Source organism: Epinephelus fuscoguttatus, linkage group LG5 (genome assembly GCF_011397635.1).
Source record: "Epinephelus fuscoguttatus linkage group LG5, E.fuscoguttatus.final_Chr_v1".
NCBI classification, from domain to species: domain Eukaryota; kingdom Metazoa; phylum Chordata; class Actinopteri; order Perciformes; family Serranidae; genus Epinephelus; species Epinephelus fuscoguttatus.
This window is the reverse complement of record NC_064756.1, coordinates 46007607-46021080: the sequence shown is the minus strand read 5'-3', so window position 1 is coordinate 46021080 and position 13474 is coordinate 46007607. Positions and strand designations below refer to the sequence as shown.

The following is a 13474-nucleotide window of genomic DNA, read 5'->3' as shown; positions in this document are numbered from 1 at the left end:
CACTTTTATTTTATCTTACTTATATGTTATGCACTTTGTGTTACAAGTTTATATACAATACACTTGTATATTGCATTTTGCAGTACTTTTACTCCCTAAGTATGTAAAATTGGCTCCACATCGATAAACTACACATAAGAATGCTGTCACATGTATTTGTTAATGATAAAAACAAACAGTACTGTAAGAATATAAGTCAGCATGTCAGCATGATGAGTGCTTTATTTTGCAAATATATGACTTGCGTACTTTTCGAGGTTTTTCAAGGATATGAGTACCTACTGTAACAGGAAGTTTGAGTTTTATGTCATGTACTTGGGGAGAAATCCAACTGAAAGACTGAATCATGTAAACCAGGTTTTTCTGATTATCAGATTATTGAAGTGCATATAAACGCGTCAAATCGGATTATTACCATTACCTGATTATTCCCAGTTATCTGATTATTGTGTGCATGTAACCGTGCTCTCTGTTGTCTGGTGCACGTTCTGTTGCTGACGCCTTCATTTAAGTTAGCGTTTTATTTTGGAGGGTATGGACGGACGTTTCCTTGAAGTCATGCTAGCAAACCTGACAGCGGTATTTCACAAGCCTTTCCACTGACTGCCACGTCGAGTTCCGTGAGGACCAGCAGATTTCTTACTCACTTTACTTTCTGCTGTAACAAACCTGACGTCCAGAACTCTGGGAGAAACACTGGAAGCGGGAGCTAAAACAAATCTGTCAGCGTGGAACTGCTCACAACCCGTAAGATAACGTTCTCTCTTAATGTCACACTTATGGAATCGTCAGCAGTATTTTTTCAGTGTGGGAACTAGCTCACATTTCCAAAAGTTAGTAACGTTATATGCTAACTAGCATGATGAGCCATCGGACACAGGACCGCACTGTTCCTCAACAGCACATGATATTGCAGGAGAGTAAATGTGGAGCCATGTGGCTAACTGACGACCCTGTAGCGTTACGACCAGTCCGTCATTGTAATGAGCTAGCCAGATTAACTCTTTTACCTAACATAACGTTAGTCGGTTGGTTAAGCATTCGCACCATACAGGCATTGTAGCGAATAGCCGCAGGGTTGTGTGGTGGTGTGGCATTTGTAGAGGGAGTGGAAGGTAACTTAGAGACCAACTACAGAAAGCCGATCTCTCCATGCCGGTGGCTGAATTCTTGTTTTTGGTGAGTTTGCTTATGCTGGTTTAAAGATTAGTAGAGTTCCTAAAGATTATGCTGAATGTGCAATCTTTACTGCTACAAAACGCACACGTGGGCGCACAAAGCGAGTGCTTTTCTTTGCAGGATAGAACATTAATATGTAGGCTTTATTTCTTTTGATGCTGTAATATTTAACTATAGTTAAGAGACTGTATTAGTGGGAGACAGTCAGGCATCTCTTAACGCCTAAAGATGCGGGATGGGAAAGCTGTTTAAATGGAGTGTAATCCGTCAGCCAGTGGCAATAAACATGTAACAGTCTGCTGACTAAGTAAACAACGTCACTCTACAGGGCAAATGGCATAGTAGCTGTCCTAGTTGACAAATGATTGCCTTCATGGACTGTAATTTTCACAGTATTATTGTATGTAAGCCTGAGTGACATTCATCAGTTCTCTGTCTTATGAATGTGCCTTGATTTGTTGGTGTCTACGGCAATGTGGTGGTGGTGATAATGTAAACGTAGCTTTTGCCCTTTAATTTATTGACGGATCCAGCGGATCTGCTATTGTCAAATTGTGTGCAGACTCAGCCTGCTCTGAGCACCACAGGCTATGCCAGTATAGTAATGTTGTTATCCCACTTGTTTCCATGGACTGCTGGCCTTTTCAGGTCTGCCTGCTGGTTACAGTTTCCCAATCAAAACAAAACAAAAAAAAACATAGACTGTGGTGATGTTGTGAAGTAATGTGGGGTTATTTATTGTTGAGGAAAGTCTGTTTGATGTGACTCAAACCGAACTCATGTTTACTGATGAGTTAATAATATATGGAGGTTTCATTCACGTTACCGTTAGTCATGTCATTTTGTTCTAATGAAATAGGCAGTTAAGAATAAGAATAACTTTATTCATCCCCAAGGGGAAATTCAATTATCTGTCAGCTCATCTATTTTGTCAAAGAATTATAAAGCCTGATGGCTGTTGGTATAAAGGATCTTCTGTATCTCTCTGTCCTGCATTGAAGAGAGAGGAGCCGTCCACCAGTTTTTTTGGTCCATCAAGGTGTTGTGGAGTGGATGATCTGGGTTGTTCATGATGGCCTCGAACATCTTCAGTGTGCATCTCTCCACCACCTCCTCCAGTGTGTCAACCTGACTCCAGTCACAGAGCCAGCTCTTTTGACTAGTTTGTCCAGCCGCTTTGCATCTTTGTTTCTGATGCTTCCTCCCCTGAAGACTGTAGCATAAAACAACATACTTGCCACCACAGACTGATAAAAACATCTGCAGCATCTTACTACAGATGTCGAGAGATCTGAGCTTCCTCAAAAAAAAGAGGCGGCTCTGCCCCTTTTTGTAGAGAGTGTTTGTCTTTAGGGACCAGTCCAACTTATTATCCAGGTGTACACCTAGATACTTACAGCTTGGCACCATCTCGATGTCCACCCCACAGGTATTCACTGGCTGAAGAGGTGGCTTGGACCTGCAGAAATCTATGATCATTTCCTTGGTCTGTGAGGTGCTCAGGAGGAGACAGTTCTTGTGATTCCAGGCTTTTATCAGGTCCCTATATTCAGACTCCTGCCCATTCCTGATACACGCTACAATAGCAGTGTCGTCCGAGTATTTCTGGATGCATCCGAAGAAAATTTTGAACATTGTAAATTGTGAATACAAAATGTACAGAAAGGTAAAATCATCAAGTTTTGAAAAAGTATTGCAATTTCATTTTGTCATTAATGTTATTATCTTATATTATCTTTGTAATATCATTATCTTATATAATGTTATTACTATTCTAAAACATTCTCCAGGTCCTCTGTAACTCTGCAGGACTTATTTCCACCCTGCCCAGCAGCAGTACCGTGGCGAACGGTCCCTAACTGCGGGGAGAACGGAGCAGACTTCCCCGGAGGTCCGCCGCTTTTTCCGGTCCCTCTTCTCCACACTCTGGGCTCTAGTTTCGCAGACCGGGCGAGCCGGGGGCGCAGCGCACCTGCGCTTTGCCAACTGGGTGTGGCCAGGCGGATTTTGCAAGTTTGGCACACCGTGCGCCTGGCGCAGCTACTCGTCTGTCCCACCTCCGTACCTCCTACATGCGCAAGTCGGAAAGAGGAAGGAGAGAAGGCGTGGAGTGGGTTTTACGCACATCACACCAATCAAATGAGCCCCTCTCCTCGCCCTTAAATGTGCCGCACGAAGGCGTAATGAGAGTTTACTCAATTCACCATTGCAGAAGAGAGCAGCAGCGTCAGACGGCCAAACTTCTCCCAGGAGGAACCTGATGTTTTAGTGCGGGAGGTCTGCTCGCAGTGTCTGAATATACGGAACTGCGAGCAGACCTCCACGGGCTGATGATGCAAAGTTAGCCTGGGAGGAGGTCACCACAATTGTAAATCAATGATGCGTTTCTCTCGTGCGCGCGCACTCTCTTTCTTTCTCTCTCGCAGTCTCACTCTGTTTCTTTTCTTTTGACTTTTCTAAGATAACAGATGCTGAATATATACTCCCTATCTGATGCTGTGGCTGTTTGTGGTTGGCTGAGAGGGATGTGAGATCATTAGTTTGCAGCTGTTTAATCAAATCAGGTTGGGTTTCCATTACGCGTGCCAAACTTGCCAAATGTGCCAAACGGTGCCGATCCCCTTTGATCTGACATCAGATGTGACGGGACAGTTGATATAGAGATACATTTATGTGCTGATTGCAGATAGTTGCATTGAGTAGTGTTTTTTTGGGGGGGGGGTATTTATTGCTCCCCCTGCGTTGACAGTAGACCTGGTTTCAGATGGCAAGCTTTTAGCGCACCTTCGGCGAAGCCTTTTGGCACGAAACTATCACTGCGCCAAGCTGGATCTGTCGACACCTCCCCCTCCTGCGCCACCACACCCATCTCAGCGCACATTGGTCTGCCAAACTACCAAACTGAGCGCGCCTCGGGTTTCGTTGCTCGAAACTAGCTCTGCGCGGGGTTCGCCAGCCTGCGCTGCACCGGGAAACTAGAGCCCATTGACTTATTTCCACGCTGCTGACAGTGGCTTGGAAAACTGCCCATAACCGTGTCACACGGGGAAGAGGGAAGAGGGAAGGCGGCTGGAGTTCCTCCAACATTTGCGGTTAGATTATCATATATTTTTATTGACAAAAATATAGGTTGCTTCAAGCTGATTTTTTTTATGCGCACGTGTCCCTAAATATTTTTTACAGTTCGCACACACATATTTTTAGTTGAGTGAAACGCTCGCACTGTCGAGCGCTGGATCTGACAACCTGAGCACATTGGCACAAAACGCTATGGCGTTCGAGATATTTGTATCATGAGAAGTCAATACTTTCGGCAGCCTAAATCTTTCATTTAGAAACTATGGCGGGTCAAATTAAACTATGGCGGGCCACCGTAGTTTCGTTAATTAATGGGAAACACTGGGCACGGTGAAGCATGTAGAGGACAGCATCGTTCACCCCAATGTGTTGTTTCTATGCAAACTGCAGGGGGTCGAGTTTGTCTTTGATCTCAAGTCGCAGTAGGCGTAGAATCAGCCACTCCAAGATCTTCATGATGTGCGAAGTGAGGGCAACTGGTCTGAAGTCATTAAGTTCAGCTGGACATTTAATTTTTGGTACCGGCACAAACACAGGAAGTCTTCCACAGTGCTGGCACCCGCCACAACTGTAGACTGAGGTTGAAGATCTTGTGGAGAGGTTGACACAGTTGGGCAGCACAGTCATTGAAGAGCCTTGGACACACACCATCTGGGCCAGCAGCCTTCCTAGAGCAAAGTCTTCCCAGCTCCAACCTCACCCCCATCTCTGTGACAGACAAGGGTGGAGGCACAGGTGTAAGAGGGGGGGTGGCTGCCACATTGAAGTTGTACACAAGTTGTGGAGGTGATGGAGGAGGAGGAGGAGGAGGAGGAGGAGGAGGAGAAGCAGCATTAGAAGTGGGAGTGGCTGCTGTATTGAATATATTGAAGAACTGATTGAGTTCATCAGCTCTTTCGCCATCACCCACCACTGGCTGTCTTTTCTCGTTGTAAACAGAGATGGTGTTGACTCCTCTCCACATTTCACGGATGTTGCTGTGTTGTAGATTCCTCTCCAGTTTCTTTTTGTATTCCACCTTTGCCATCTTCAGTCACTTCTTCAACTCATGTTGCACTTGTTTGAGCCATGTTTTTTCACCATCTCTAAAAGCTGCCTTCTTCTCATTGAGGATTGCCTTTATGTCACTGGTAATCCAAAGTTTGTTATTGTGGAAACAGCATACTGTCTTTGTAGGTATGACTGTGTCTCTACAGAAGTTGATGTAATCAGTAAAACAGTCAACCTGTCTATCAATGTCCATGATGTTCTCCTCTTTTTCCAGCAGCACATCCCAGTTTGTGCATTCAAAGCAGTCTCTTAGAGCTTCAGTAACTAGGGTTGGGTACCGAAACTCGGTACTTTTTGTACTTGGCACCGATTCACGTCGGTACTACCGAGTACCGATTCACTTAAAATGAATCGGTGCCAAATTTCGGTACCTGAGGTGGAGGCGGAGCGAGAGTGCATGACTAGCACCTCAGACTCAGCAACAATGGTGACAAAAAAAATGTGCAGACAAAAGTTAATGTGCAGCACTGTTCCTAAATGTTCTCAATAAAATGTTGAAACTGAGAAGTTTAGACTATGGGCCCGAACGACGCATAGTGTGTCCTAATTCACGTCATAGTGAGAAGCCACGCATATCACGTGAAACTGCAAAACTGTAGCTTTCCGACAAGACCAAGCACTTGTCGGTACTCCAGTGTTTTCACAGTGAAAAAAATTGATAAAGTTACAATAAATTGATGCATAACAGAGCTTTCATACAGCTCTGCACACACATTACTGTTGGATGGATTACTCGCGAATGCAGCATCGCACAGAAATACCATGCATATCACATGAAAGCGCAAGACCACACACATCATTGTGCTGTCTTCCCATCACGCTATAAATCCAAAATAAAAACCTTTAGAATTTCTTTACAATCCAGATCTTGTTATCAGTCACTTCATATAGTGAGGAATATCGTATCTTACCACGTCTTAGGCTTGCGTGTGTTTCTCCCTGTCTATCCACATTTGTAGTCCAGCTTTCAAGATGCAAATATCTCCGTATTGTCCAGTTGACACTCCATCAAACTTTGTATGACAAGACCAGCCACTTCACCTTTGCGCACCCAGACAACTGCAGCCTAATTATGCATTCTGACAGGGCCGTACTCACCATATACATTGAGGGGGACACGTGCCCCCCCCACCAATGCCCAAAATGTCTCTCCAATATATAACTGAAACTGAAAAACAAATATTATCTTGTAGGACATAATTGCACTTGGCTGACTATTTTTCTACTATCTTAGATGTAAATATTGCATGTTTCTTTCAGATAAAACACATTTTGACTTGTGAATGAGTCAATGGAATTTCTTGCAATAATGAAAAAATACTGGCAATCATGTCCGCCTGGCACAAACCACATGTTTTGGACAGCTGTGAAGTGACAGAATGTCCCAGCATCATGGTTCTTATATTGCCAGATTCCAGAGAGTCTCCCCTCTTCATATATGGCAGAATATGTCAACTTCCAACTTGCTATGGTGAGATACATGTCAAAATGTAAGAATTTAGTAACACAGATTTGTTTTTTTCATTGATATAAAAATTAATATAAAATACAGGCACATAGAAGGACATGGAGTGATGGCAAATCTGGTTAGCCGAGATTGTCCTGAAAAAAAACCAAAACAAGATATAGCATGTGTATGTAGCCTTTATAATGACTGTGATATGAGCTTAAAAGTAAAGGCAGTAAAAATACCCCAAAAAGGCCTAGGGCCCATGAGGGCTGTCAACGAATATTCTAAATTCGAATTTAAATTCGAATTTGAAAAAAAAATGGACCTTTTGAATGTGAAAATTGATATTCGATTGTGGAGAAAAAAAAAAAAAACACCACCACAGCTGACCTCTTTACGAGTGGGCGTTGGCATCAGACGCGCATTTCTCCACGCTGGTCGACAAGCGGTTCTGCTCCCAGCTGTTGTCTCCGTCACCCGGCTTGACACATTCGCTCGCGGCTCGCACAGAAAATAGATCAGACGCCGAAACGATCGCTGCAGGGCGCGAGCTGGTCACGGTCCGGCGCTTCGAGGCTATTGGCAGTGCTTCCGCGGGTGGTGTGGCCACGGGTCAGAGAGGGGGGGCGAGCAAGAGGTCCACGGTTGTTTATAACGTAATGTTATCAGTAATTGTTTTATGTGTTTTAATGTGTAGGTATGTAAATGTTTTCAAAGACGTTTATGTTGAAATAAAAATACCTACAAGTAGTTATGTTTCCTTGTATTAATACAGATACAAGTATGTTTCCTTGTATTAGTTTGCCCTCTTGTGGACATAATGCGGAAAAAAAAATATTCGAATGGTTCGAACGTATGAGTTATTTTAAGGAGGAATATTCAAACATCATTTTTGAGCAATTTTGACAGCCCTAGGGCCCATAGGGTTTAAAAGTACCAAAATAAGGTACCGTTTGGTACCGGTACCGAATTCCAGATATTGGTACCGGTACCGTGTCGGTTCAGTTATGAACGGTACCCAACCCTATCAGTAACCTCTGGTGTCCATTTCCTGACTGTGAGTTTAGTTGCAGGCTGCCTCCACACACGGGGTAACATGTCTGCAGAAGAACCAAGTCGTGATCTGACCTGCTCAGTGGTGGTAAGGCAGTGGCTCTGTCAGCTTCTTTGACTTTGGCATACAGCAGATCAAGGGTTTTATTTTTTCTGGTTGGACAGTTAACAAACTCTAAATCCAGTCAGGTGAGAGGAGAGGGAAACATGGTTGAAGTCACAGGCAGTCACATTAACTTGCTAACTTACCATTAGCATTAGATGAGTCGACCCATACAGCTATAGAACTTAACTAAGTAACTTTTGCTACAGAGCTAATGTTATGTGGCAAATTCAATCATGGAGCTGCGCTGTGGTGTTATCTGTGGCCAAAACAATTATACTGAAAATATATTGCTGAGTGTGTTAAAGGGATAGTGCACCCAAAAATGAAAATTCAGCCATTATCTAATCACCCTCATGAGTATGAGAATGCTCTGGTGAAGTTTTAGAACATAGGCATCATTTAGGTATGGCGAAATATGGAAGCTGCCATACCTTGGAATTGGGAAGAAAAAAAGAGAGAGGTTCTGTAGTCATCTTACTCGAGGCGCACTGGCTGGTTGTTTTCATTGTATTGCACTTAAATGGGTCAATAATATGCTCATCAGTGAACACGAGTGTTAGCGAATACGAGTGTTACTGAATCAAATTGTTCACCACTTCGTTCCTCCGCAAGTTATGAGTTATGTGAGTTTCCGTATATTTCCAAATAGTTGCCCAGTGGCAAATAGCCGCCGGGCACCTAATAGCCGCGGGGGGTTTGACCCCATTTTGCGCATTAAACACTGGTCCGATTAAACGCCCGGGCGATTATTTCCTCATTCATTGTCTCATGGCTGTCCCTCCTTGAGGGACTGTTTGTGCTTTTACGCACGGGTCGGTGGTGAAGCGGTGCACATGACTCGTGCTACGGACGGACGGACAGACAGCCACGTATCTAAAACAGGTAATACACCTGGCTACATCTTTCCCACATCAAATATCCGTGATCGCATTGACCCGCGTGCGTAAAAGCGCACACAATTCCGTGTCCTCTCACCGCGGATGCTGTGATTTGATGGCCCGGTACTCATTGCAGCCCACTCTTATAAGACCCAGTAATAATAATAATAATAATAATAATAATAATAATAAGTTACTGTGGACCTATATGCCATGCCTTTTAATAAAATTACCAGAAGAGTTTGCTGAAAAACAGGTAATGTCAGCCTGAATTACTCACGTGCGTCCCTGGTGAAAATCGCTGACATGCATGGGGAATACAGCTTCTACAGGCTCACCATAGCTTGCTGTCAGGACTCAGGGACCAGAATTCGGAATGGCGGACCGTCAGAATGGCGACATTTCGGTGTGGTGGCCTGTAACGGTTGGTTAAATGGCCCGTTCGGTTGGTATTCGGATAACTGGGGCTTTACTGGTATAATGCAGTAGCACCACCCAGCGGTGAAACACGTGTACACGTGTACACGAAAAAAATGACCCACTCTAAATGTTGAGATTTTTGTACACGAACTCACCCCTACATTATACAGTATTTTTGCACTAAAAAAACATACTGGACAGGAACTGTAACCAAATAACGGCCTGGTGCAGGTCGGTGCAAAAAAAATAAAAGCCTTGAGCAAATAGCTGCCTGGTTCTTTTAAACACCTGTGGTCAAAATCGATTTTGTGAAATAAACGCCCGGGCTACTATTTGGAAAAATACGGTATCTGTGTGTTGTAAAAGCATTTTGCTCTGCTGCTCTAGACAGCCCATCTAAATGATGTCTTGAAGCCTGTCTGATTGTATGTGGGTTTTTTTTTCTTTATGTCGGCATGTTAAACTTGTATTTTCGGTCTCTGGAGACACCCCAATAAATTCGCCTATACAGTATTGTACCAAATTGGCCTTTGTTTTACTGTGTTTCATACACCGGACCCCTTGGTTATCTTCTAGAAATGAGCTTATAATTAATTTATTTCCTTTATTTTCTGTGAAGTTAAACACATGACTAATGATAATTAAATCCGCTCCGCTCGCTGTCCGTGGTGCTGAAATATGCACTGAAATAGGTCCAATGTTTTCACTGCTCTCACCAAGTCGTGCATTACATGCAGACTTGAGGTATTATGAATGTGAGAAACAGCTTCATGTCCTTTGAAACAGTTTTCAATAGCATAGTATGTACTTCTGACAGGTCAAAGACCAAAGTGAAGTTTTATATAAGTTCATATTTTTGAAACTCCATCATCAGTAGCTCTGTGGCGTCACGTCATATTGCCATACCTTAGCTTTTGCTGAAACAACGCCCCTGTCTTAGAGTCCTCACATCCCTTGCGGAGATCGGCGGGGGGAGCGGCTAGCACACCTAATGGCAGACGGCGCCCCAGACTAACGTCCAAGAACACAAAATTGAATCCACAAAGTATCTCCATAATGCTGAACCGTAGTGATCCAAGTGTCCTGAAGCCCCGACATAAAAAGTGTTTGGAAAAACATCATATGAACTCTGTTTTTAGCCTCACTGTAGCCTGTAGCTCTGACTGCTTCTCTGTGCTCCGCGCTCATGTGTGCACACTTGCGCGAGACCAGCGAAAGCATGAGCTTTGCTTACCAGTGTTTACATCACATGACGTGCACGGCAGGGGGAGACGACGGTAACCACAGTAGCTAAAAGATCATTTGCACTACGGTCTTTTAGCAAAGGACAGCCCAACATGTCTGAAGACTTTGAAATTGAGGAGGAACAGCATTTCTTTGTTGAGCCGTATTTGTTTGAGCCCGTGTATACGGACGGAACTCAGGCTACTGGACGAATCAGCCACCACAGCTCATGAGCCTAATCCTCAGCCAGCCGCAGAATACTGGAGACGAGCACTGGAAACCTGGTGGTGTAGTTGTTTCAAATGCAAAGCAGTGCCAACGGATGAGGAAAGTCTTTGCTGCTCAGCTTGGGAATTGGCGATGCCTGCACTTGAGAATCTGGACATCAGTACTGACGATACTGCGGCTCTTCAGAGACCGTGCATCACCGATCACCCTAAGCACAGAGAAGCAGTCAGAGCTACAGGCTACAGTGGCTACGGTTACATGATGGCTTCTCATTCGGAATGAAATAAATCTGAATGCTTCATCTGTTGAGGAGGAGAAGGGAGGTAGAAGACTGTGCTGTGGCGAATGGAAACCGGTGAGTGCAACGAGTCCGACTGCTCTATCTCAGCCCGTTGCTATGCAGCCCATTGCTACGCGCGTTATATGCGTCATCGCGCCAGAAGGGCAAGGAAACGAGCATGTGCAGAAAGACCGGAATGAACTTAAAGAGGAATGAGTGTATACATGCACACAAAATTCTTTCATTCGGAATGACAAACGGAATAAACCACCCCCTTTAATCGGATTTAATTTTCAAGCGGAATGACCATTTTTCAACCCGAATGACCGTTTACATGACCACTTTTAATCGGAATGGCCTTTCATTCTGATTAAAAGTGGAATTAAACTGTCTATGTAAACGTACTGAGTGATGCTAAAAACAGAGTTCATATGACGTTTTTCCAAACAAATTTTTCTGTGGGGGCTTCAGGACACTTGGATCACTATGGATGAGCAATATGGAGATACTTTGTGGATTCAATTTTGTGTTCTTGGACGTTAGTCTGGGGCGCCGTCTGCCATTAGGTGTGCTAGCCGCTCTCCCTGCCGATCTCCGCAAGGGATGTGAGGACCAGGCCTGGAATTTCGTCATTTTAGGGACAAGGCCACTTGGCCTTTCATGTTGTCAATTTTTTGAGGGCACAAAGGCCAAAAGCCAGGGCAGCGAGGCCATACAATAAAACAATGATTTTAAGTCCATGTCCATAATGAATTTAATTTAAGGACTAAGGATGTATAAGTATCTGTGAAATGAATAAATAAAATGAGCTCAAGTAATAATAATGAGTATAATAAGTAATAATGTGATTTATTTAATAGCACTAATAAACCCAATGTGTTTTAAATATAGAACAACCAGGTTTATGTATTTATAAGCAAACAATCTTAAATATAAGGCCTAAATATTTTTTGAGTGTACATGATAAACTGATTCACTGAACAAGACTGGCTTATAATTATTTTTGATGTGTTGTTAGATAGCTAACAAACAAACAAACTACAGCAGGGCTATTCAATTACTATTTCAACTGGGCCGCATTTAAAAACCAGATCATGTCGATGGGCCACATTTTTAGCAGCGAGCAACCGATCCACTTTTTTTTTTTTGCATACATATATATTTATATACACAGGCATGGCCCTCCTCAACATGATGCAGAAACAGACTAAAAGAGAGCTATCAATGCACAGAAGCATGATAAATGACATTAACAGTGTCTAATAACACACACACTATCTCTCTACCAGCATCTCCCTCTCTCCTCTTCTCCACACACACACATGCACACACCTCACCTCCTCCTTACAGGTCAGTTACACAGGATATAGTTTTATACAGTCCATGGCAGCAACAGTCATGTTTACAATAACAAAGTCACTATTTAAAACCCAATAATATCTCACTGGAATATAAATATTCCTCCTGACATCACAATACTGAGTGAAAAAAGTCACGTTATCTAAACATGAAGACAAACATCAGTATCAGTCATTCATCCTGCTCTCTGTCCCTCCTCTACTGAGGACACTCACTGTCTGCAGGTCGGCTGCCTCAGGTACATGTTCAGATAAAGTGTTAGCCTACATACAGACAGCTTTCATTTAGTTTGTCTTTAACACCTTGCTGTTAGCACCACGAGTGTGATGTGCTTGTGTCGACCGTGATCTTAAATCATAATGGCGGTGAATGAGAGACTGCGGACAGAGCAGATTGAAATAGGCTTTCTACATGCTGATTACATGTATTGATAAAGTATTGGCTTGGCTGGCAGAGGTTTTATTGCAGTTACTCACAGTAACAAGCGTAGTTGTTGTAAGCCAGAGCAATCTTGAAGTTATATTCCCTTCATCTGCACCGTGGCCTCTGCTGTTGAGTTTGTGTGTCTGTGTGTGTGCGTGCGCTGTGAGGGGTGACATGCAGAGAGCAGGAGAGAGGCTGCAGAATGATGATGAAACCGAAACTTTAAAAAGTAATGCCGATAATAGCGGAGCTTACTGTTATTACGGTCTTGATTAAACTTGCCTTGGGTTGTTTAGTACCGGGTCTCGGTACCAATCCCTGCCTGGGCGTTTGATGGAGCCTCCTGGTTGGCTGGTGATTAAGGATAGACCGATACATCGGCCGGCCGATATATCGGGCCGGTATTTGAGTTTTTTTTACTTGTATCTGCATTGGCCGATACGCGCGTGGGTTCGCAGATTTATTTTTCCCTGGCACTTTTTTTCATTTGAAAGTATGTGGTTAAGTTGAACAAAGCTGTTGAATCCTACTGTGTACAGTAGTTGTTGTTTTATTTATGCTTCAGCTTAAATATTTGTTTATTTTATAAAGACATTACTGGAAGATTTAAAAGCACTGAACTCTTTTTTTATTTGAATGTATAATAATAATAATAATATTCTACCTGTTCTACCTCAACTTTCCATCTTGTTTTAGTATTTTTTCCTGTTCAATAAATGTTTCTTATTTTAAACTTGAGACCTGTC

At 43.2% G+C, this 13474-nt stretch overlaps 1 protein-coding gene across 3 annotated transcripts in view; it reads left to right on the top strand.

Annotated features, from left to right (window-relative positions):
• The first annotated feature begins 573 nt into the window (after positions 1-573).
• smco4 (single-pass membrane protein with coiled-coil domains 4) overlaps positions 574-13474 on the top strand; it is a 44570-nt gene continuing 31669 nt past the window's right edge. Inside the window, exon 1 of one of the 3 annotated variants that reach the window (XM_049576852.1) lies at positions 574-747. The gene's annotated coding sequence lies outside the window, so the exon portion shown is untranslated. Of the gene's footprint in view, positions 748-1070; positions 1180-13474 lie in introns of those variants that run through there. The other 2 variants (XM_049576853.1, XM_049576854.1) reach the window with 2 other exon arrangements.